This window comes from Puma concolor, chromosome B4 (assembly GCF_028749965.1).
Source record: "Puma concolor isolate L17-30 chromosome B4, mPumCon1.1.hap2, whole genome shotgun sequence".
Taxonomy (NCBI): Eukaryota; Metazoa; Chordata; class Mammalia; order Carnivora; family Felidae; genus Puma; species Puma concolor.
Window position 1 is genome coordinate 26,129,177 of NC_141673.1, and position 25,140 is coordinate 26,154,316.

The following is a 25,140-nucleotide window of genomic DNA, read 5'->3' on the forward strand; positions in this document are numbered from 1 at the left end:
CAGGTTTTTAAAATGACATAATTACATACCAGTAAAAAATAAGTATGATTACTAGGTATTGGCCCAAAGGATACGAAAATACTGATTGGAAGGGATATGTGTGCCCCGATGTTTATAGCAATATTATCAACAGTAGCCAAATTATATAAAGAGCAATGTCCATTGACTGACAAATGGATAAAGAAATATCTGTTTGTGAATATCCAAAAGTGATACGTATATATACATACACACAGTTGTGTATACAGTGGAATGTTATTCAGCCATGAAAAGAATGAAATCTTGCTATTTGCAATGATGTGGATGGAGCTAGAGAGTATTATGCTAAGTGAAGTAAGTCAGAAGGACAAATACCATATGATTTAATTCATATGTGGAATTTAAGAAACAAAACAGATGAACTTAGGAGGGATAAAAAAAAAGAGAGGCAAACTATAAAGCAGGCTTTTAACTATAGAGAACAAATTGAGGGTTGTTGGAAGGGAAGTGGGCAGGGAGATGGGATAAATGGGTGATGGCTATTAAAGAGGGCACTTGTGATGAGGGCTGGGTATTGTATGTAAGTGTTGAATCACTAAATCCTACTCCTGAAACTAATATTACACTATATGTTAACCGGAATTTAAATAAACACTTGGAAGAAAAAAAAAAAAGTCTGGTAACACTCCTAGAATTTATGGGAGTTCAACTTGTGAGTATATATATGAGGAACAATAGTTGTATACTAGCAATAATCTGTTAGCTATAATGGGAAAGATGCTTCCATTCTTAATAGCAACAGAAAGCATAAGACCTATAGAAAAACTCTTACAACACATTGTAAAAGGAATTTACTAGCAGGTAGTTTTTAATTTGAACAAATGAAAACTACATCATGCTTCTGGATATTAGAATAGTGAATAGTTTACATTTGTTCTTTTTCTCCAGTTAATTCATAGATTTTATATAAAACCGATAGAGTGCTGAAAAAGAGGTTCAGTCCTACAGTCTTTCAATTTGGTAATGTGTGAGTTGATAGCCTTTAAAGAGTCTCTATTGTTTTGGCCTCAAGTAATGGAAAACCTGGCTAACCATGGTATAAACAAGAAGAGGCTTAGGTTTATTTATTTTATTTTAATTCTAGTGTAGTTAACATACAGTGTTATATTAGTTCCAGGTGTACAATATAGTGACTCAGCAGTTCCATATATTACTCAGTGCTCATCAAGATAAGTGTTAAGAGTTTGTTTTTTGGTGTCCTTCTCTCCCCCCCCCCCTTTTTTTTGTAATGTTTATTTATTTTTGAGAGAGCATGAACAGGGGAGGGGCAGAGAGAGAGGGGGACACAGGATCCGAAGCAGGCTCTATGCCGACAGCAATGGGCTTGATGTGGGGCTCGAACTCATCAACTATGAGATCATGATCTGAGCTGAAGTCAGAACACTCAGCTGACTGAGCCACCCGGGCGCCCCTGCTCATTTGTTTTGTTTCTTAAATTCCACATAGGAGTGAAATCTTAGGGGATTTGTCTTTCTCTGACTGGCTTATTTCGTTTAGCATTATACTCTATTGCTCCATCCATGTTGTTGCAGATGACAAGATTTCATTCTTTTTTATGGCTGAATAATATTGTGTATGTATCTATGCATGTGTGTGTAAACCATGTCTTCTTTATCCGTTCATCTATCAGTGGACACTTGGGCTGCTTCCACAATTTGACCATCGTAAGTAGTGCTGCAGTAAACATAGTGGTGCATATTGAAACAGGGTGCTGCCGAGAAAACCACCAGACGCCGAATAGAAGCAAGGCAAGATTTTATTCACGGCCGGGCCAAACCCGATCTCCTGATCTTATGCAGAAAAGTGCAGAGAATGGCTCCGAACAAAGGCAGCAGTGAGCTTATATGGATTTTAGCAAGTCAGAATATGTCATTATTTGGTTAACCAATTACAATTTACAGCATTTCATGGTAGCCAATTATATTGTGACACACAGACGTTAGTTTTGGTGGGAACCTATCAATTTAAAGGTCTTTGTCCTAAGAGGGTTTAAAATGACCAATCATAGTTAGACACCTGAGATTCCGTAGGGCCGCGACTACGTGACTTTTTACATGTTGGTCTTGCCTAGGCCAGATTTTGGTAGAAGGGGTGGGGGGGCGTTTTGCATCCTAAGTTATCTATTTAGAAGCAGGCAAGGTCACAGAAGCGAGATAGGGCGGTTAGTAATTTCTGGTAACCCTAATAGGGAACTACATAAGCCTTTCATCTCAACTATTCATGAAAGGTGAGTTTAAGCCGAACTTATATACAAAAAGCTTTCTGATATCTTATAAGTTGGCCTATTACACATATATCCTTTAGAATTAGTGTTTTTCTATTCTTTGGGTAAATATCCAGTAGTAGAATTACTGGATCATAGGGTAGTTCCATTTTTAATTTTTTGAGGAACTTCCATAGTGTTTTTCCACTTTGGCTGCACCAAATGCATTCTCACCAACATTGCACAAGGATTCCTTTTCCTCCTCGTCCTTGCCCAGCACTAGTTTTTTTGTGTTTGTGATTTTAGCCATTCTGACCAGCCTGAGGTGATATGTCATTGTGGTATTGATTTGCATTTCTTTGATGATGAATGATGATGAACATCTTTTCATGTGTCTGTCGTCTGTATGTCTTCTTTAGAGAAATGTCTATTCAGGAGGCTTAGGTTTATTATCTTGCTGTCCAGAGGTGTAGGGTGCTTCCGGAGAGTTCCGAGGCTTAACACCACCACAAAGGACACAGGTTCTTTCTTTTTCCTGCTCTGCCATCCTCAGTGTATTGGCTCTTCTCCACAGGCTTGGCTGCTGGTGGTCACAAGATGGCTGCATTAGTTTCACGTAACATATCCTCACACATGAATATTTAAAGTTGGGAATAGGGACCATCCTTTCCTGCACAGGTATCTTTTATAAGGAAAACCTTTCTCAAAGCTTCCCCAAAAACTTTTCCTTGTGTCTCATGGTACGAAATATTCCATTCAAAAACCAGTGGTGGTCAGGGTCTGACCAGAGTCAGACGCTTAACTGACTGAGCCACCAAGGCACTTTTTCTGTGTAACAAACTACCCCTCAAGTTAGTGATTTATTTGCTTAGCTCGTGATCTGACAGATCAACAGTTTGGGGTGGGCTGTTCTTGGCTGAGGTTGTTCATGTATCTGAGTCAACTGCTGGGTTGGCTGGGGGCTAGGTGGGGGGGCCTCATCTTTAAGCCTCTGATTTTCTTGTCCTATAGCAGGCCAGCCCTGGATTGGTTTCATGGCTGTAGAGCAGGGTTCCAATGGAGTGAGCAGAAGTAAAAAATCCCCTTGGGCCTCGGTTCAGAATTGGCACACTGTCAATTCTGCCTTATTGTGTTCGTCAGAGCAAGTTACAAGGCCAGCCAGTTCCAAGGGGTAGGGAAGTAACACTCTCCACCCCTGTGCCCTTGATGGAAGAGGCCATACAATCATGTTGAATAAAGGACGTGGATATAAGAGAGGTGCACCATTTGGAGCCACTTTTGCAAAGCAATCTGTTGCTGCATCTTAAAAAATGAAGGAAAACAAAACAAAACAGAAAAACTCTACCTCCAAATCACAGAAATAGAACTATGAAGTAAAATGCAAACATTTAGGTGATGAGAACCTTTAAATGTTTTCCTTGAAGGTTATTGGATAGATTTTATCTTGTCACTCATGGATGGTTGAGAGTCTAGTGACAGCTTATCTTTTGAGGTAGAAGTAGGCATTTAAATCAAGCTGTTTTTAGAAAGAGACGGGGGAAAGCAAAGTTTTCTCTCTAAATGAATTAATATTGATGCACACTCCGAATTTGTCCTTTGGGTGTATTCCTGTGTAGGTCTTAAGCAAAGTGTGGAGTGATGGGCCAGAAACAGCAGACTGGAATCTCCCCATATTCAGAGCCTTATCGCTCTGTTTCCCTCTTGCTCTTCATATAAATGGAATTTAGAAGAAGAGGTCTTTACTTAAGACAACTGAGTAATTAGGATCATACATGCCATTCCTTCTTGATGTGCATTTGTCATGGCAGTAGCATTAGTAAGTGGTTGATAACCAAAAGATCCTGTGATGCTTCTCAAACTGGGGGCGATGGGCACACTTAGGGGTTTTGTGGGGACCTGAAGAAGCCTTAGTGTAAGCATGTGCATCTTCCTGGAGCATCACTTTTGTTTTGTTTCATTTTAAAACTTTATTTTGAAGTAATAGAATCTCACAGAAAAGTTGGAAGTAGAATTTAGAGAATTCTTTGTATATCTTTCACTTGCCTTCCCCTAATATTAACATTTTACATAACCACGGCACATTTTTCAAAAGTAAGAAATTCATATCGGTAAAATTGTTAACTTTAGTTATTAACTACAGACTTTATTCAGTTTTCCCTGGTTTTCTACTAATATTCTGTTGCGGGATCTAGTTCATGTTGCACTTAGTTATCATCCCTTCTTATACTCCTCCAACTTACGACAGTTTTATCTTGCATTATGTGACCTTGACACTTTTGGAGAGTAGTGGTTATGTGCTTTGTAGAATGTCTGTTGATTTGGGCCTCACTAGTCTGTGATTAAACAGGTTATGGATTTTTGGGAAGAGTATAGTAGGGGTGATATGCCCTTGTCATCATGTCATATCAGGGAGTACATGATGTCAGCATGACTTAACCACTGATGATATTAACTTTGATCCCTTGGTTATGGGGTCTGCCAGGTTTCACTACTGTAAATTTACTAGTTTTTCCTTTCTGTGATCTATTCACTAGAAGAGAATCAACTGAGGGTGCCTGGGCCGCTCAGCGGGTTGAGTGTCCGACTCTTGATTTCGGCTCAGGTCTTGATCCCAGGGTCCTTGAGTCGAGCCCTGCATTGGGCTCCTGCTTAAGATCCATCCATCCTCCCTCCCTTTCTCCCTCTCTTTCTCTCTCCTTCCCTCCTCAACTCCTTTCCCTTGCTTGTGCATGCACCTTTTCTTTCTCTCTCTCTCCTTCTCTTGCATTAAAAAAAAAAAAAAAAATCACTGAGTCCAGCCCACACTCAAGGGGAGGGAGGGAATTTAAGCTCCACCTCCTGGAGGAAAGAGTATCAAAGGATATGTGGGCATATCTTAAAACCACCACAGTAATTGGTGTTTTTATTCATATTTATTAATATTTTGGGGAAGATTCTTTTAGACTATGCAAATATCCATAAATTATCACCCATAGGTCATCATAGGTCCTAATAGTACACTATTGCAGGGTCACTTTTTGTATTGAGATGTTTCTTTCTTTCTTTTTTTTTTTTTTTTTTGATTAATTTATTTTGAGAGAGACAATGGGGGAGGGTAGAAAGAGAGGGGAGAGAGAATCCCAAGCAGGCTCTGCACTTCTAATGCAGAGCCTGACATGGGGCTCGATCCCACAAAACCGTAAGAACATGACCTTAGCCAAAACCCAAGAGTCAGACGCTTAACTTGACTGAGCTACCCAAGTGCCCCTATATTGAGATATTTCTGTTGTAATTACCCCTTATGAGAAGGGCAGAGTCACTCCTGTGCATTACGCCTGAATTTGATTTAGCCTTCTGGATTATTTTATGTGTTGACATCTGTCCAGGAGGCGCCTGTAGACTGGATTGGGGCTTTCCCAGTGAACAGTGGGGAGTGCAGTCCAGTTCGCAGGCAGCAGTGAGTGCCGGAACAGCAACAGTTGTTCCCAACAGCTCCCTCCTTGCCCTGGTTCTGTTAGTACAAAGATTTATCACCTTGGCAAGACCCTGAACAGACCTCGGGCTAGTGTGTATTCTCATCTGACTTTGATAGGCGGAGACGCACTGTCCTCTTTTTCCTGCCTCATTTTCCTCATCTCTGAAATAGGGGAACTTGTGTGGTGACCTGGATGAACCTTAACATGCTATGATCCTAGGTTACTCTTCAAAAAATACAACTGGTGGGAAAGATACAGACGTGCTGGGCAGGGGGGGGGCGGGGCACTGGGAAGGGTGCATATTCCCACAGCGTTGGGGGCTTGTCAGAGGAGAGAGGGACCTTGAACCAAATGAAGCTGGGAGGGTCCTCTTGCTGCTCTGCCATCTCTTCTGTGTGTTCTGTTTTGTCTCTTCTGCTTTACTGTCTGTCATCTTTCCGCCCCTTCATATGAGCTACAAGGAGTCTCTGCAAAAGAGGTAAGTCGAAAACCCACACTAGAAGTGGGGACTGAAGACAAGCCAGGAAGATTTCCAGAGAAAGATGCCAGTTACCTCAGCCTTCTTAGACCCCACGGTGAGTTCCTTCTGGGCCCTGGTTTGCGTCTGTCAGTAGCCTGGGGTTGGCAGATCTCTTTCCTCCATCTGGATGCTGAAAAGAAGGAAATTCTTGGTCTTTCCTGGGATCAGGCGATGATTTCAGACTTGGAGAGTGGCTCAAAGCACCACAGATGGTGTATCTCAGCCTTGCTCCCAGTGGGGACCCACGGTTCCTTTTTTTCCAGCCATTTTGATCTTTCCTTTTTATTTTGGTGACTGTTCTGTCTTAGCCAGGGAAAGCAAGTGGGTTGCTGATAAGCTATCTCCAGGATTCTCTTTTGGCCTTTTTTCTAGGTCTTCGTAATCTCTCTCATGTAAATGAGGGACTGAGGAAGTCATCACTCTCCTTTTCTTTTTAAAATTCGTTCCTGCCCCTCCCGACCAGCTACTTTCCAGCATCACCTTCCATATTTGCATAGTGGTTTGAGGTTTCCCCCTACTCCCCCTCTCTTGGTCTCCCCTCCCAAACACTGCTTGTAAGGAATCCACCTATCCCATTGCTCCTGCTTATAATAGCCCTTCAGCCATTTGAGACCTGGCTTGTTATCAAGTTTCTTCTTTAAAAATAATCTTTACTGGTGCCTGGCTGGCTTAGTCAGTAGAAAGTGCGACTCTTGATCTCAGGGTTGTGAGTTCAAGCCCCACATGGGATATACAGATTACTAAAACAGATTAACTTTTTTTTTTTTTTTTTTAATTTATTTTTGGGACAGAGAGAGACAGAGCATGAACGGGGGAGGGGCAGAGAGAGAGGGAGACACAGAATCGGAAACAGGCTCCAGGCTCTGAGCCATCAGCCCAGAGCCCGACGCGGGGCTCGAACTCACGGACCGCGAGATCGTGACCTGGCTGAAGTCGGACGCCTAACCGACTGCGCCACCCAGGCGCCCCAAAACAGATTAACTTTTAAAAAAATAAAAAAATAAAAATAATCTTTAAAACATACATTTGTTTTGACTTCCGAAGTAATACACATCTGCTGCATAAGACTTTGGAAATAGAGAAGACAGTAAGGGCCATCCATGTACCACTGCCCAGATAGTTGTGGTTAACATGTCATTTGTTGTTTTCACTTTCTTTTTGGAGAATACGTATGTGTGCAGATATGATTATTTAACATCATTGGAGTCGTATTGTACCTAACGTTTTATAACCTGTTCATGTTTCACTGTTCCACTAGCCACTGTTAAGATGACTTTTGGTGTATGTTTACATTTTTTAAGTTAAATGGTGCTCTACCTACTTAGTGACCACACACTTTCTGTCTTTTCTCATGTAATCCCCAATGTTTTCACTCTCATTTCCCCTCTGTTTTAGGATGATGATGATGATGATGAGTTATCTAGTATTTACATCAGACACTATTCTGGAAATTATATTGGTACATTCATTCTCAGAGTAGTCTACAGGGTTGGTGCCTTTATTAGCCCCTTGTGATGGATCAGGAAAGCAAGGTTTAAGAACTTGCTTGAAGCCACACACTTCTGTAAGGGACAGAACTGAATTTGAACCTTGTTATTGGTTCAGAATCCATATTCCTAATTCCCTTGACATTTGCCTTGTGAGCACTTAAGTTCCGGGTCAGGGACATACTCTTTATGGAGAAAGTGGATTATAATCTGAACAATGTACTTTCCAGTTAAGTCTTGTCTCGGCCCCTTCCATTCTCTGTGACCTGTGGTAAGTTATTTCGGCTTTCTCAGCTCCTGTGGGCCTTCTCAGCTCTCAAGTTCTATGCCTTTATTGTGGAAAAACGCAAAACAGAGGCAGCATTCAGGGACAGACCCGGAAGGACAAGAACATTATTATCCACTCAGATTTCAGGAGCACTTACATTTGGCCCCAGCAGACATTCCTGTGAGGAAGTTGTTTAACTTCTCCCTATTTTACTGAGCAGGAGGTAGATAGTGCCCAGGAGAAGTCCCCACAGAGACTGTGAGGTTTTCGCGGGTGCTAAAAGAGGTCCTTGTGATAGGCAAATCCCATGACATACTTCCTTTTAATATTTTGAGATTTGGGGCTCTTGTGCCCAACCAACAAGTGTGGAGACCAAAGCACACGTGCTCCTCACTAGTGCACAGTGTTGCTGTCTCTTCCCAGATGTTTTTGGAGATGTGTGGCTAGAAGGAGCTATTGGAAGATTTGGGTTCTTCGGCGGGCAGTGTGTGTGGCTGGGCTGGTGGGGTGGCCTGGGCAAGCCCGAGGTTACTGCTGCACTTTACCTGACGTTGGTAATGAGGTGTGGTCCACTTGGAACCGCAGATACTAATCCAGGCTCCTGTTCCACCACCCTTACTCGGCAAGAGGGAAAGGAGAACCGGATGTTTGTCCTACAGAGGAGAGAGTTCACTCCTGTGCAGTTTCTCTTCCTTTTTCATGTAGACTTAAAGAAAAAAAAAAGGGGGGGGGGGTTCCTGAACTTGGTTGGCTTCCAGCTATATCACAGCCCCTTACTTTGCTCTGTGGGTGTTGGTGATCCTCTGGTACAGAGACTGGTGGTACTCATGTTCCTCTGCCAGCTCCCCCTGGCCGGCAGCTTCATTTTCTAGTGTTCTTTCCCCCTGTTTGCCAGCCATCTCTGAGGAGATGCAGACATTTTCTTCTTCATTCAGTTCTCCTAGAAACAACAAAAGCATACCTATTAAAAAAAAATTTTTTTTTTTCTGGGGCACCTGGGTGGCTCAGTCGGTTAGGTGTCCGACTTCAGCTCAGGTCATGATCTCACAGCTGGTGGGTTCGAGCCCCGCATCAGGCTCTGTGCTGACAGCTCTGAGCCTGGAGCCTGCCGGATTCTGTGTCTCCCTCTCTCTGTGCCCCTAAACCACTCGCATTCTGTCTCTGTCTCTCTCAAAAATAAATAAACATTTTAAAAAAATTAAAAAAAAATTTTTTTCTATTGTTGACTTGGGAAATATCCCCTGTTGCTTTTGCCAGGGGACAGGGCAGCCTTTGTTCTATCCAGTGAAATATTTGGGGGCCTTATTTCAAAGTCTAAGTCCCTGGGATAACAAGTGGTGGTGACAGTGAGCCCTGTTTATGTTTGGGCATTGGGAGTCTGAATTAAATTGAGTAGAGCAGTAATGAAGCACTAAATGTACACGGAAAACATATGTGTCAGTCACATTTTCAGGCTTCCTGTGGGAACTGGGGTTATAACAACAGTAATGATGCCATGTTGTTGATAAAACAGTAACATTGGCATTTGTTGAGTACTCACCACGTGCTAGATAGCCTGCTCATTTAGACATCTCTGAGGTGTGTGTGTGAATTGTGTTTTGCAGGAACGAGAAACTGAGGCTCAGATTAAGTCACTTGCTCTAGGTCACCTAGAAGCAGGAGAACTGGGCTTTAGACTCAGGTGAGCCCACAGTCCCCACCTTCAACCTGGCACATTATAAGAGAATCTGGGGATTTATAGCTTCACATTTTGAGATACCTGAAGAAATTGTATTGATGAATAGAAGAAAAAAATTGTTTTTCCTCTCCATCATGTTTCTTTGAACTGAATAGGACTTATGTAATGAATATGATTAAAGGGGCATGGGATTTAAGCAGGCATTTCTCCAAAGAAGATAAGTAAATGGTCAGTAAACACAAGAAGTGATGTTCAGCATCACTGGTTGTTAGGAAAATGCGTATGAAACCATACTGAGATATTATTTCCTACCATCAGGAATGGCTAAGATGAAAAAGACAGGCAACTGCAAGTGTTGGTGAGGTTGCACGGAAGTTTGAGCCCCTCATACCTTGCTGTTGTGGTTGTTGAATGGTGCAGTCACTTTGCTAACAGTGTGGCACTTCCTCAAAATACCAAACATAGAGTTATTGTGTGATCTGGTATTCCACTCCTAGACCAAAAAGAGCTGGACACCCAAACATGTGTGCAGGTTATTTGTCTTTTTATTATTATGTTGTAAGAGTTTTTTAAAAAACACAGTGTGGATACGAGTCCCTTGTCAGATATGTGATTGGCCGGTATTTCCTCCCATTCTCTGGATTATCTTTTCATTTCGTTGCTGGTGTCCTTTGGTGCCCCAAAGTTTTTAATTCTGATGAAGTCTATTTTATCTGTTTTTTTCTCTCGTCACATGTGCTTTTAGTTCTGCGTGTTTTTGAAGTGCTAAAAATATTAGCTTATTTTTTATTCCAGACCAGTTGATTGATGTAATATACAAGAGGAGCTAGCTGTGAGTAATTGAATAATTCATGTCCCTTGTTAGAGAAGAATAGCAAGCCCACACAACTATGAGGGTCAGTGATATCAATGGTTTTCTTTCCTCATCTTTGTATTCCCCCCTCCAAGCACTTAGCATGCTGTTGTGCATATAACAGAGGCTCAAAAAAATACTTGTTGACTAAATCTGGAAGGGAGAATTGATTTTTGCTGTATGTTGTTTGGGCTTTAAAAATAGTTCTGAGTTCAAATCTCAGCTTCACTTGCTGTGTGGCTTTTCCTAAGCATTTAACCTTAGTGAACTTCAGTTACCACACCAGGAGAAGAGTGGCAGTAATGTTTGCCTTGGAAGATGGTTGTAAACGATTGCATGTAAAAACCTGCATACATGTAGAGATTCCACAAATAGCAGTTCCTGTTTATATCAGTTAGTTGAATCTCTATCTCAGTTTCCCCATTTAGTAAGATGGGAGTGATGCTTGTCTTAAATCTAGTATACTTAGAGATTCATGAGATAATAGACTTGATTCTTCCCTACTTCTTTGATAAGGCAAATAGCCCGTTTCCCAGGACTTCCGGAGAACCTTTCTTGGTCCCCAACCGTCTCCATTTTTGTGGAATTCATGTTGATGGAATATTAAATGTATGAGCTAGTTGCACTACGAAATACAGAAGCCACAGGCTACATGTGATTATTTAAGCTAAAATGAATTAAAATAAAAAAATTTAGTTCCTCAGTTGAACTGGTTACATTTCAAGTGCTGGATAGCCACATGTGGCTAGTGGCTACCATGTTAAACGCTGTTTGTACAGAACATTTTCATTGTCACTGAAGGTTCAGTTGGACAGTGCTGGAACAAAATGGGCACTTTTATGTGACTTTCTGTTCAACTGCAGAGCCTGTGGAATAAAGCTTTTCTATAACCTCAGCTAAGCAGCCCCTTCCCAGCTCTTCTCCTGCCCCACTTAGGGGACCCAGGCTTAAGATTCTGAGTGGTTTTGAATCTTGGGAAACAACTACATAACCCAAGATGGCTTTGTTCTAGGTTCTTATTATTTCAGGAATTTCAGCTTCCCCTCTGCTGATGCTGTGCCTTCGTACATTTGGTCAATAGGAAGGGTAGAAGTGGAGCCATTTTGGGCAGTTATGGTTGGATGAATACCACTGTGGCCTGAGGGGTGGCAAGATGTTTCCCCAAATCCCTAATTTTCTATGATGTATCGGGTGCTAGAAAAAAAAAGGGAAACCTATAATATAAACAGATATTTCGGATTCTGGAATTTTTTTCCAGACAAAGTTTGACAAAGAATCCTGAATATTCCTCTCCGTTTGTCACCCCACTAAACTAACATCAGTAGATTTCTTCCTGATGACTTTGGACATATTCTGATCAGGTTGCCATGCACCTGCAGTCTTCTCTTTGACTTAAAAATTAACATTAGGAGAGGGGTACCTGGGTGGCTCAGTCAGTTAAGTGTTTGACTCTTGGGTTCGGCTTAGGTTATAATCTCACAGTTCATGAAATCAAGCCCCTTGGTGAGCTCTGTGCTGACTGTGTGGAGCCTGCTTGGGATTCTCTTTCTCCCTCTCTTTCCCTCCCTCCCTCTCTGCCCCTTCCCTGCTCTGTTGAAATAAATAAACCAAAAAAAAAAAAAAAACACAAAAAACAGGAGAATTAAATTCATTTTGTTGACAGGTTTGCTCTTACATCTTCTTCCTTTCTCTTAATCTACAAATCTTTTTAAAAAAATAATTTTTAATGTTTATTTACTTTTGAGAGAGAGTGGCAGAGCGTGAGTGGGAGAGGGGCAGAGAGAGGAGACACAGAATCCAAAGCAGGCTCCAGTCTCTGAGCTGTCAGCACAGAGCCTGATGTGGGGCTTGAACCCATGAACCGTAAGATCATGACCTGAGCCGAAGACGGATGCTTAACCGACTGAGCCCCATTATTCTACACATCTTCTAAAATCACTTCTTTTATGAGAATGGCTTCTCATAAACCATTCCTATAATTTATACCTTCCCAGATCAATCCCGAGGATAGTTTCTTTTTGACTTGATCCAAAATGTGAAATCATGCAACGAATGAGGGGCCGTGTGTATGGATAGGGTTAACATTCTTCTCCATCTGCTTTTAAGTGAGTGTTGGCTTTGCCGGGCCAGGTGAATGAGCCCACAGTCATTCCTCAATGGAATGAAGTGATTAATTTCAGGCTGTTTCAGCATTTCCAAAACCTGGATTCTAGTAATGTTCCTTGGAAAAGGGGGTCTGTGGTTTCCGTAGGCACTGTAGCTTTCCAGGAGGAGAAGCTCACCAGACCCTAAAACCCTTATGTGGCCCGGCATCCTGTGGTTTTGTGGCCTGCAGGTCACCCATTAGGGAACTGCTGGGCTGGAGGATGGTATCTGATAGACAGGAAAACACCCACTGTGGGAGAGTGCAAATGGAGCAGTCTTGAGCATACTTCTGCTTTTCGTTTCTCACTTGTTTCTCAGTTTTTGTTTCTCACTGATTATTTTTAACCCAGAGCGTGGTCGTTTGAAGCTCTCATAAACTCTTGGGCCCTTATCAGATAAAGGTGTCCCAAATCTTATGGAATCAGGAACATCATCTGGCATGAAGAGAAGGTAAAAATTGCTGTCTTTTTTTTTTTTTTTTTCCTTTTTTAAAGGAGCCTTTTAGTGAAGTTGCTAATTCATTTCTCTCTGGCGTACATTTCGGGTCTACTAAATCTATGTTTCTGCTTCAAGGTACAATCACATTCTAAGAAATAAGCAATTTATAGGCAATTCTGTGATGAGGATCTGGTCATGGCTTTTAGAAGACATCTGAAGCTCTGAGGACAAATTTTGTTGTCAGGACCATGGATTATATGTGTGTCTTGCTTCTATTAATGCTTTTTTGAACAGATTAAGTAAATGAACTTCTATTTAACTTGGTCTAATAGTGTTAGCCAGGCTAGTGCCTGATAACAACAGCAACAATAATAGCTAACGTTTCATAAGTAGTCACCATCTGACAGGCCCTGTTCTGAGTATATAAATATGGTAACTCATTTAATCTTCACCAAAATGCAGTGAGGTAGCTGTTATTTTCCTCACTTTAAAATGGGAAAATACTGTAGGCACTTTATAATAGTGAAGGTGAGAATTAAGTATTGGGTCTGTATTCATACCAATGAAAATAACAAAGCATACTTTATAGTACATTTTCTTCAATTTTGAGATTGTGCTAATTTTCATAAAATCCCAAGTGGTGTGTGGCACATAATTGATTTTGCAATGAATACATTCTTTTTTTTTTTTAAGTTTATTTATTTATTTTGGGAGAGGGAGAGTACTCACATGTGCACGTGAAGGGGAGAAGGGTAGAGAGAGAGGGAGGGAGGGAGAGAAGCCCAAGCAAGCTCCGCACTGTCTGTGGAGCCTGATGCGGGGCTTGAATTATGAACCGTACAATCATGACCTGAGCCGAAATCAAGAGTCCTCTGCTTAGCTGACTGAACCACCCAGGCACCCCACAGTTAATTTGTTCTGAAGATACCTGTCATACATTTTATAGCTTCTAATTTGGAATTTTTAGATGTCAGCCAATGCTATAAAAATGGAATTTACTTAACGTGTTTCTTTCAACAGCCTGTTCTTGGGCCAGTTTCTGTGTTTAATGACTGAGCCCCTGACCCTGTTCTCATAGAGATGTTATCACTTGGGGAGGAGGTGTAATCCTCCCAATAGTTGTCATTTCTTAGGCCATGACAGGGAAGGTGGTTTCTTGCGTTTTATTTTATTTTATTTTATTTTATTTTATTTTATTTTATTTTATTTTATTTTATTTTATTTTATTTTATTTTATTTTATTTTATTTATTTTATTTTATTTTATTTATTTATTTTATTTTATTTTATTTTATTTTATTTTATTTTATTTATTAACGTTTATTTATTTTTGAGACAGAGAGAGACAGAGCATGAACGGGGGAGGGTCAGAGAGAGGGAGACACAGAATCTGAAGCAGGCTCCAGGCTCTGAGCTGTCAGCACAGGGCCCGACACGGGGCTCGAACTCACGGACCGCGAGATCATGACCTGAGCCAAAGTCGGCTGCCCAACCGACTGAGCCACCCAGGTGCCCCTTGCATTTTATTTAAAAAAAAAAAAAAGTCTAACCAAAAAGGTCTGTAGGCTGTGGTGGGACAAGAAGCTGGGGAGATGCCACATGTCTTGGATGATTTTTTTCTCCCCAGCTTTATTGAGATATTGATATACATGTAAATTTAAGGTACACAGTGTGATGATTTGATAAGTGTATGTATTGTAAAATAACTACCAAAATAAGGTTAGTTAGCACCTTGATCCCCTTACGCAGTTACTTTTTTGCGTGTGTGGTGATAACATTTAAGATCTACTCTCAGGGCACCTGGGTGACTCAGTTGGTTAAGCATCTGACTTCGGCTCAGGTCTTGATCTCCTAGTTTGTGAGTTTGAACCCCACATCTGGCTCTGTTGCTGACATCTCAGAGCCTGGAGCCTGCTTCAGATTCTCTCTCTCTCTCTCTCTCTCTCTCTCTCAATCTCTCTGCCACTCCCCCTCTCGTGCTCTCTCTCAAAAATAAATAAACATTAAAAAAATCTACTTGGGGCCCCTGGGTGGCTCAGTCAGTTAACTGTCCCACTTCAGCTCAGGTCATGATCTTGCAGCCTGTGAGTTTGAGCCCAGTGTCGGGCTCTGTGCTGACAGCTCGGAGTCTGGAGTCTCCTTCGGATTCTATGTCTCCCTCTCTCTCTGCCCCTCCCCCACTCACACTTTTTCTGACTCAGAAAAATGAATAAACCTTAAAAAAAAAATCTACTCTCAGCAACTTTCAAGCATATAATCCATTAGTGTTAGACACAGTCAGTGTGCTGTACCTTAGATCCCCAGAACTTACACATCTTACAGCTAGAAGTGTGTGCCCTTTGATCAACCTCTCCCCAATTCCCCACTCTCTGGCAGTCACCGTTCTACTCTCTTTTCCTATGACTTTGGCTTTTTTTAGATTCTACGTGTAAGTGAGAACACACTTGGTCTTTTTCTGACTTCTTTCTCCTAGCATAATGGGTCCATCAGATGACTTTTGAGTTGCTCTGCAGCCCTTGCTTGATTCCTCCCAAAGCAGTCAGCCTCAGGTCATAGCTTCATGCTACTCAACTCAGGCTTCTAGCTGCTGGGGAGAGGGACTATCAGGGAGAGAGAATCACATGCTGTGAAAGGAGCCACCAGCATTGCCTTAATAAAGGGTCAGATGTACTGTTCCTAATGCAAATGAAGAGAAGAAAGTCAAGGTGTGGGGAGAATGCCCTTATGAAAAATGAGGCCTTGCTTCCCTTGGTTGAATCAGCTTTGAAGGAAAACAGGAGGAAAGAAGGGGAGGAGGCAAGAGTCTCCCTGGGAGATTCTGCACAAAGGTACATTTCAAGTTGGTAAGCAGGGCCCTGGGCTGTTGGAGAAGCCAAATCTAGCAGCCACCCCAGACCCTCACTGTCACCTGGAACCTGCTTCCCCTGACCCCCACTCCCCAAATCTGTCTTGCTGCTTAGTGTGCTGTGATAATGAAATATTCTTCTGTTGGGTTGTGTGAGTTGACAGATAGTGATGCTCTCTCAGTAAAATGATGGGCTGAAAGGATGTTGGGAAGCTTTTCCTTTTTCTTTCTTTCTTTCTTTTTTTTTTTTTTCTTCCAGTAATGTATATTGAGTTCTTCGTATGTGCCAGGTGTTGCTCTAAGCATTTTCACATCCTTGCCTTATCGAAGCATCTACACAGCCCTATGAGGTGAGGCTTTACTGTCCCACTTAACAGACTAGGAAACCGACCCTCAGAGAGCTTGAATGACTTGTCTGAACCAAGGCTCACATTAGGAAGTTGGCTTTTGGAGAACAGTGGTTTTAGCTTCTGCCTCAGGCAGGAATTCAGTTAAGTCATCCTGGGAAGATGGAGATCTTTTTTTTTTTAAGAAAAAAAAAAAATATATAGGTACACAGCTCTAATTAAACAAAGAAACAAAATATCATCTTTATTGTTGGAGAAATTATGTGATTGTTTCCGGACCTGACCAAGAGACTGTGAGTCACGTTTGGTTTCTGGGTCTCTGGCCTGGGTGTCGGGGTGAGAAGCAACTAGAGACCTAAGGAATTAACTTGCATGGTCTTTACGTTTAGGCCAGGAGACCTGGCATGAGTAAAATGTGATACGATAATATGGTCCCAAATCAGAGGGGCCTGGAGTGACTCAAGATAAGAATGATACACCCCTTCCTGCCTCCACCCTCCCTCACGCTTCAGTGAACCATCACTTTCCCTATTAGAATGTAAATTCCGATTTTTGTCTGTTTTGTTTATTCCTGTATTCCCAGTGCTTGGCACATTAAATCTACTCAGTATTTGTTGGGAAAAAATGAGTTAATAATGTATAAATCCCATGGCTAAACATTTTGGCTCTCTGGGTAGCAACATGACAGTTTATCTCCTGTCACATATCCTGTGGTAGCAGCAGTGACAACACAGGCTTTCCAACCAAAATGCACAACCGCAGATTGTTAGGAGGCGAGGTCCTCACCGTCCACCCCGCACCAGCCAGCCGTTCTGGCACCGTGGGCTGCCCTTCCCTCCCCATAGCTGCGCAGGGCTGAGGAGTGGCGGCAGTGGCTGGTTCACCCACCCTGCTCGCCTAGAAAAGGTCAGCAGCCTGTGCCCCACTTGTCATACGCGTCCGTCAGGCTCCAGGGTTCCCAGGTAGTTGGTTCTAGTCACCTCCTTCCATGTTGGTGGAGGGACGACTCTTAGAGGTTCCTGCTGTGCCATTTTGCATGAGGTCACTCCCCAAAGCCTTGTTTTTAAATGGGAAAAACTTGGTCTGTATGGCAGAAGGAACGTCCACAGGGAGGAGGAGTGCCAGCCAAAAGTTCTCTTCCTTCCATGTCTGCTGAGTAACTTCTGGGGTCCCTGCCCTCAAGGAGCTCACTGGAGGGGGCCAAGAGGCACGTAAGATAGAAAACTTACAATTGTGCAAAAGTGCTGGAAATGCTGTAGCAGAAGCAAGAACAAAATGCCAGGGGACAGAGAGGGAGGGGTTCAGGACTCTTGTGACAACTTCACGAATAAGGGAGCACTTTATGTGGCCAGGAATATCAAAGTGCTTTGTAAGCTGAAGGTCCAGACAGGGTAGTAAATGCAGGCACCTTGACTCGCGGCTTCCTTTATGGCACGCCTCCTCTCCTCGCTGTCCCCACTCTTCCTCATATCTTAGTCATACCTGGAGCTCACTCCAGTCACGCTGTCAACCCACAGTCATCCTCACTGTCTTTGAAACTATCTCTGGTTTGCTTCATTGTTGTGTCTCTGAAGCCTTCCCTGCCACCCCATTCAAAGTGGCATGTCTTTGTCCTCTTACCTTGCTTTATTTTCATTCATAGTCGTGCACTCTCTGGCATTATGTTTATGAATGGACAAGTGATATTTATTGGTACATGTATTCATTTACTCAACGGGTATTGATTGAACCACCCCCATGTGTTAGGCACTGCTCTAGGCGCTGGATAAATGGACAAGACAAAGTCCTTGATTTCATAGGGTTTACATTCTAGTGTGGAGAGACAAACCAAAACCAAATGAACAAGTAATTTCTGGTAGTGCTAAGTATATGAAGAAAATCAAATAGGGCAGTTAGGTAGAGTAACTGGTTCCTGGGGGAGAGCCACTTTCAATTTGGAGATCAAGAACAGCCTGTCTGTGGAGATAATACTTGGATTGAGACTTGAATAGTAAGAAGAGGCCAGATGTTATGGTTTATTATGTCCCGTAAGAAAATCATGTTGAAGTTCTAGCCCCCAGTACCTGAGGATGTGACTTTATTTGGGAATAGGGTAGTGGCAGATGAAACTAGTCAAGATGAAGTCATACTGGAGTAGGATAGGCCTCTAATCCAATGTGAGTGGTACCCTTATTAAGAAGGAGATATTGGGGCGCCTGAGTGGCACAGTTGGTTAGGTGTCCGACTCTTGATTTTGGCTCAGGTCATGATCTCACAGTTGGTGAGTTTGAGCCCTGTGTTGGGCTCTATGTTGACAGCGTGAGGCCTGCTTCTGATTCTCTCTCTCTGCCCCTCCCCCACTCATGTTTGCTGTCTGTCAAATAAACTTTAAAAAAATTTAAAAAAGAAATCTAGAGACAGACAGTAGACAGGGATGATGCCACGTGATGATGATGGCAGAGATCTATAAGCCAATGGATTCCAAAGATTGCCAGCAAACAACTGGAAGGTAGGAGGGCAGGATGGAACAGATTCTCTCTCATAGCCCTCAAAGAGACACTGTGACCTTGGACTTTGAGCCTTTAGAAATTTGAGACAATAAATTTCTGTTGTTGAAGCCACCCAGTTTGTGATATTTTTTGACAACAGCCTTAGGAACTTCATATACCAGTTTATGGATCTTGGAGTATACTGTTTCCAGGAGAGGAAATAGCAAGTGCAAAAGCCCCATGGCAGGAATTATATTAACCAGCTAGCTCGCTGTAGTGTAATTATTTGTTTTCATATGTGCTCTCCTACCTTAGACTGTGAGCCCCTCAAGAATAAAGATGGTGTCTTATTGGTTATTATTCCCCTGTGCCTACCAGAACTTAGAAAAGCAGGAAGTAGTGTGCCTCAGATACAGCCAGATCCAGGGACTCACATAGCCTACCCCACCCCTCTTTCTATCTATCCATCTCCATTTTGGCCCCTGTCTATGGCTGGTCCCATGCTCTAAGCATTTCCTTGTATCTCCATGTAGTGGGGTACAAGGGACCTCACCGCATTGGGGTCATAACCTTGCAGCTCTCAGTCCAAGAGAGGAGAAGGATAGTTTTTTTCCCCTAGCTTCAGCAGAATAAATCTCAGAGGTAGACTGCCTGGTTACTTTGAGTCACGATATATGACTACACTTGTGGCTGAGAGTAGGGTAGGGGGCAAATTTACCTCTTTCAGAATCACATAGGGTTAGGAGCAAAAGACCTGTCCCTCTCTGAAATCAGGGAACATGAATCAGGGATAGTGTACCATAGTGGCTCTGAGCTCAGGCCCTAGAACTGCACTGCCTGGGTTGGAGTCCTGACTCTGCCACTTGCCAGCTGTTGGACATTGTGCATGTTGCTGTCTGTGCCCTAGTTTCCTACCCACTCAGAGGATGTTGTGAGGATGTGAAATGGGACAGGACACATGAAGCACTTGGAACAGTGCATGGCACATGGTAGATGCAAGCTATGTGGGTGCTATTTATTGTAGTTTGTGGGTTTTTTTGTTTTGTTTTGAGTGTAGTTGACACACAATGTTACGTTAGTTTCGGGTGTACAAATTAGTAAATTGGTATTGTGGAATATATAGCTTCCTCCTGATTTATCTCTATGATAACCCTACTTAAAAAGGGAATAAGGTTGACACTGGCCTGAATGCTGAAGTAATCCTTTCAAATTCACACTTTTTCTACATAGTGTCTTTTCTTTTTCTCCTCCTCCTCCTCTTCCTCTTCCTTCTTCCTCTTCTTCTTTTTTAATTGAAGTATAATTAACACACAGTGTTGTGTTAGGTTCAGGCGTACAACATAATGATTTAACAATTCCATACATTGTTCAGTGCTCATCAAGATAAGTGTTTTCATGGGGTGCCTGGGTGGCTCAGTCGGTTAAGCGTCCGACTTCGGCTCAGGTCGTGATCTCTCAGTCCGTGAGTTCGAGCCCTGCGTCGGGCTCTGTGCTGGCAGCTCGGAGCCTGGAGCCTGTTTCAGATTCTGTGTCTCCCTCTCTCTCACCCTCCCCCATTCATGCTCTGTCTCTCTCTGTCTCAAAAATAAATAAAGGTTAAAAAAAAATTTTTAAGATAAGTGTTTTCTTCATCCCCTTTATTTCACCCCTACCCCCACCTACCACCCCTTTGGAAACCACCAGTTCTCTGTATTTGAGTCTGTTTGTCTCTTTTTTCTTTGTTGTTTCTCGGATTCCACTCTAAGTGAAATCATGTGGTATTTTTCTTTCTCTGACTTATTTCACTAAGCATTATATTCTCTAGCTCCATCCATGGTGTTACAAATGGCAAGATCTCATTCTTTTTTCTGACTAAGTAATATTCCATTGTAAATGTGTGCCATATCTTCTTTATCCATTCACCTGTGGATGGACACGTGGGCTGTTTCCATATCTGGGCTATTGTAAATAATGCTGCATTAAACGGAGGGGTACATGTATCTTTTTGAATTCATGTTTTCATCTTCTTTGGGTAAATACCCAGTAGTGGAATTATCGGATTGTATGGTAATTCTGTTTTTAACTTTATGAGGCACCTCCATATTGTTTTCCACCGCGCATCAATTTGTGTTCATACCAGCAGTGCACGGAAGGCTCCTTTTTCTCCACATCCTGTCAACCCTCGTTATTTCTTGTGTTTTTGATTTTAGCCGTTCTGACAGGTGTCAGGTAATACCTCACTGTAGTTTTGATTTGCATTTCCCTTATGATGAGTGGTGTTGAGCTTCTTTTATGTGTCTGTTGGCCATCTGTATATTTTCTCTGGAGAAATGTCTATTTGGGTCTTATGCCCACTTTTTAATTGAGTTATTTGTTTTTTGGGTGTTGAGTTGCATAAGTTCTTTCTATATTTTGGATATTAACTCCTTATTGGATACGTCATTTGCAAATACCTTCTTCTTACGATTCCTCTTTTCTTCCTGTTCTCTACTTCCTTCTGCATATGAAAACAACACACTGATCCTAATTCGGATACTTTTAAAGCATTATTTTAAAGATATTGTCATAGTTCCTCTTTGTTATTTGGGAAGAACTGGTTCATTTGCGCATTGGCCAGTTCTTAACCCTCAAGAATTTTATCTTTAAGATCTGCATTCATATATCTTATTAGGGCACTTAAGGTGATTTGATTTGTTTATCTTTATTGTAAAATGGATGCATTTTCATTAGGCATAAACTGAAGAAGGGAATATTTTACTGCAATGAGTAGGACTTCAGTTTGGGGTCTACAAGGTCTTTGAGAGCCAGAGCCTTCAGGTGAAGTCTGAAGATGACAAATTGTTATGTGTTGAGTGCTTCCTGTTTGCCAAGCACTTGCCTGAGTGTGTGATGTGGAACATTTCATTCATCCTCATGGAAATCGTACTAGGGGTCTAACGCCTCCATTCCACAGGTGAGCAAGCCAAAGGTCAGAAAAGTCCAGCGTGTCGGCAGAGTTCTTCTAGATAGTAAGACCTGGTCTAGTTGTGGACCTGGGACTTAGACCCAGGCTCTTTCATGGTGTGTTTGAACTTTGACCGCTTACTTGGTTACCATCATTTGCCATTACAGAATCCTGATGTGTGAAAGACAGATTTCAAATTTGAAAAACCAAAACAAAACAAAAACGAAAGAAAAATCAGACACTATAATCTGCTACAGTTATATAGCATTATAGGCTATTGATATGTAAAAACAGTTTCAGGATTGCTGTAGGAATCCAAGTTCCCCAACTTTACTTGAAAAAAATGTGTGTATGATGTCATACACATGTTAAAAGTCAATCTGTGTGTGATAACATACTGATCCTACTTTAGATATTTTTAAAACATTATTTTAAAGATACTATACTTCTTTATTATTTGGGACTGTGAAGTCTAATTGGGACACCACAGTATACACTTCTCCTTGAACCCAAAGTGGTCACTATTTTTAGAGGAGAGGAAAAGAAACTAGCGTCTGGGACAGGCTTTCATCATTTTCCTCTGTTTCTCGGTGTGTTCTCTGATGTACCCAAATGTAAGGGTGTGGGAAACTTTCCTCCTTCCCTCATAGGATCTCCAGCTGGGGCCCTGCATGTCAGACTGACAAAAGACAGATGAACAAGAGAAAAACGAGTATGTTACCCTGAGCATTATGCATACATGTGGGAGCCCTGCAGATGAGTAACTGAAAGAGGTACTTAGAACTTGGGGTTATGTACCATCTTACCAAAGAACACTACATTTTTAGAGAAGCAGCCAGACAAAAGGTCTTTGAGCTTCTACTGTGGCGAGTTGTGGGAAGGCAAATCTACGGGGAAACTGATGGTAGAGAAGGGTTAGTTTTAGTAAAGTTGTTAATACAGATTCCTCTGGTGCCTTCCCTGGGCTGGTGAGGGTCTAGTGCCTCTGGCGATTAACTTCCATTCCTCCTGGTAAAGAGGGGATGGGGGCACCTTGACAAATTCAGGTCCTCTTTTTAGGCAAATAGGGGGAAAGCAGAGAGTTTTTTTCTGTATCTGCTTCCTCTCAGTTGTCTTCAGCTCAAAAATAATCCTTGTTCTAAAGTAGCATATTTTGGGGTGGCATATTCTGCTACCCTTCACAAACTATGTGTGGAGATAGTAGTTTGAAGCATTTTTTTCCATAAGGGATGCTTACCACGTTGTGTGTATTGTTCTAGGTGTTGGAGATAATCGGTGAACAAGACGGACCCTTCCCCCTTCTTGGATCTTATGTTGTAGTTAGAGAATATAGGCAGTAATGAAATACAGGAATATAGTATTTATCACATGGTAGATGTTTACGAATAAAAAAAAAATAAGGTAACAGAGGGAGACAAACCATCAGAGACTCTTAAATACAGAGAACAAACTGAGGTCGATGGGGGTAGGGAAAATGGGTGATGGGCATTACGGAGGGCACTTGTTGGGATGAACACTGGGTGTTATATGTGAGTGATGAATCACTGGATTCCACTGAAGCCAAAACTATAGTGTATGTTAACTAACTTAAGAATAAATATTAAAAAAAAAATAAAACAAGAACAGGCAAAAAGAGTGCCCTAAGGGCACATTGCAACTAAAATTTTTTTTAGCGTTTATTTATTATTTTTGAGAAGCAGAGACAGAGCATGAGCAGGGGAGGGGCAGAGAGAGAGGGAGACACAGAATCTGAAGCAGGCTCCAGGCTCTGAGCTGTCAGCACAGAGCCTGACACTAGGCTCGAATCCACCAACCGTGAGATCATGACCTGAGCCAAAGTTGGATGCTTAACCAACTGAGCCACCAGGTGTCCCTGGCAGGTTGCAATTTTAAATAGAAAGTCCTCACTGAAAGGTGATATTTGAACAAATTCCTGAGAAGGCGAGGGAATGAGCCGGTGGGACTCCACGGGGCTGGTGGCGGGGAAGGGGAGTGTTCTAAGTAGCAAGTATGGTAAAAGCATAAGCTTGGCTGGCTAGAGTGGCTGGGGGTGGAGAAGAGTAACTGGAGAAGAGATCTGAGAGATAACTGGGGAGTGAGCAGGGATATGTCCAAGAAGGACTGGCAAACTATTGTAAAGACTTCGGGTTTAAGATCCCCTAGTCTGAGCTCCCAAAAGAGCGAAGTGTTCATTTCCTGCAGTGACCCTTTACTCGGGAAATGTAGGAGCTCATCTGGGGACACAGCCGGTTAGACATCCTAGCAGAGGTGCTGAGTAGGCAGCTGAATGTAAGAGCCAGGAGTTCTGGGATGGAGATAGATACATGCGAGTCATCAGCATGTGGATTACAAGAATGTTAGAGCAAAGAGGTCTGGGACTAGACCCTGGGGCCCTGCACAGGCTGGGACTGTGAGTATCGAGTAGCAGAGAAGACTTGAAGGAGCAGCCAGTGATGCAGGGGAAAAGTGAGGAGAGGCTAGTTTCTTAGAAGTCGGGTGAAGAAAAGGTTTCAAAGAGTAGTGTGTTCTATCAGATGCCGCTGATCAGTCAGAGATGACCAAAAATTGACAGCTGGATTTAGCAGTGGCCACTGGAGGTCATTGTTGCAATTATATTGGAGGATGACTGCTGATGGATGCCATCTGCCAGGGTTTTTCTCGCAAAGTTGACGTGATGTGCTCAATTGTATGCTCTGTACAGTTCAACTTTCTTCTCTACCATTGCGGCCAGATCATTTCTATATATTTGTGTTTATACTTGATGTGCAGTTTTAGAGCTGAAGTGTATTCCAGCCCAGCTGCCTTGTCTTACAGCTGAAGAGAACAAGGCTTGGACAGGCTAAGTGGTGCAAGCAGGTCTGCTCATTGTAGAACCAGATGACCCCAGGCTTCCGAGTGCCAGGCCTGCTGTTCTGCCTGCCGTACCTGGCCTGCTGTGCTTAAGTGCCGAAGTCATAGTAATGTGGGATCATCAAGACCAACGGTCAAAAAAGAATTCTTGAGACGTTTTACAGTGCAAAAAGGTGTTTTGATTATAGCACTGGGACAGGACCCGTGGGCAGAAAGAACTGCCTTGTGATTATGAGGAGTGACTGATTTTTCACAGGGTTTTCTGTCCTGTGGAGGTGAAGGTGATGATAGGGCTCCAGGAAACCGAGTCTATAGGTTCCTGGAGGTCTGACTATTATTGAGATTGTGTTTTTCTTGTAGATCAGTAAGACAGTTACAGACAGTTGTGGAGTTTCATGTCCTACATGACTGTGATCTTTATCAGCTGAACATTTTGTTTTTCCCCTGCCTTTGTTCTTAGTACCTGAGGAATGTTATATATATTCCACTTTAGGGGGTGGGGTAGTTTGCAGGGTTCAGCTTGCCTTTTGCTCTCTCAGTGCATAAAGAGAGCTCCTTCCTTGTCCCTCTAATTCTTACTGTTCTCTCTCTGATAGGCTTGTTGAGCTTGTTGGAACGTTAT

General features: G+C 42.4%; 1 protein-coding gene across 2 annotated transcripts in view; it reads left to right on the plus strand.

The window, feature by feature from the left end:
• The window catches only part of TMCC3 (transmembrane and coiled-coil domain family 3), a 326,327-nt gene that overhangs the window by 29,116 nt on the left and 272,071 nt on the right, over positions 1–25,140 (plus strand). The window contains exons 1-2 of one of the 2 annotated variants that reach the window (XM_086712635.1): positions 9,601–9,653; positions 12,999–13,098. The exons of the other annotated variant lie outside the window; for it this stretch is intronic. The gene's annotated coding sequence lies outside the window, so the exon portion shown is untranslated. Of the gene's footprint in view, positions 1–9,600; positions 9,654–12,998; positions 13,099–25,140 lie in introns of those variants that run through there. 2 annotated transcript variants of the gene reach the window in all.